Below are 927 nucleotides of genomic sequence, written 5' to 3' on the forward strand. Positions count from 1 at the left end.
GACTCGCTGGCACTTAACAACAACTTTATGATATACATGAAAACATTATGATTACTACTACGATTTTTATTGTTGTTAAGTGCCGTTGAGTCAATTCGGACCCATAGCGACCTATATAGAGTTCCCAAGGAGCAGCTGGTGAGCTTGAACCACTGACTTTGCAGTTTAAACGACTTTGCAGTCTGATGCATTAGCCCACAGCGCCACACCAGGACTCCTATTACTATGGTAGCATTATGTTAAAGAAGTTCTAGTATATCTGGAGGTGTGTGTTTCTTTAATGATTTTTATGCGTAGAAAGGTACACTAGATACTAAGACAAATGTTTGTCTGACAGTAGCTATGAACCATACCTAACTGTTCGGATTTACGTACAAATTTGACTGAAAGATTTAGGACTGGAACTTGTTTGCAGCCCAGGGACCGCCTGTATGTAATACGATGTTCACACAATGTCCAGATCACATAGTCGTATTTTATAGAACATGCTGGGGACAAAAAGCAACACAAAAATATAAACTAAAAAATCTCCTGGCTCCTAATGCAGAAAACCTGCCACAAAAGTGGTGGTTATGTGCCGTGGAGTTGGTTCCAACTCACTGTGATCCTACATAGGGTTTCTGAGGCTCTAAATCTTTACGGGAACTGACAGCCTCATCCTTCTCTCACAGAACAGCTGGTAGTTTCAAACTGCTGAGTCTGTGGTTTGCAGCCCAATTTGTAATCACTACACTACCAGCTAAAGGCGCTCTGGTAGCGTAGTGGTTACAAATCAGGCTGCGAACCTTAAGGTCAGCAGTTTGAAACTACCAGCTACTCCGCGGGAGAAAGATGAGGTGTTCTGCTCCCATAAAGATTTACAGCCTCGGAAACCCTGTACAGGGTCGCTATGGGTCGGAACCGACTTGATGGCACTTAACAACAACA

Source organism: Chrysochloris asiatica, unplaced genomic scaffold, assembly GCF_000296735.1.
Source record: "Chrysochloris asiatica unplaced genomic scaffold, ChrAsi1.0 scaffold00090, whole genome shotgun sequence".
Lineage (NCBI taxonomy): Eukaryota > Metazoa > Chordata > Mammalia > Afrosoricida > Chrysochloridae > Chrysochloris > Chrysochloris asiatica.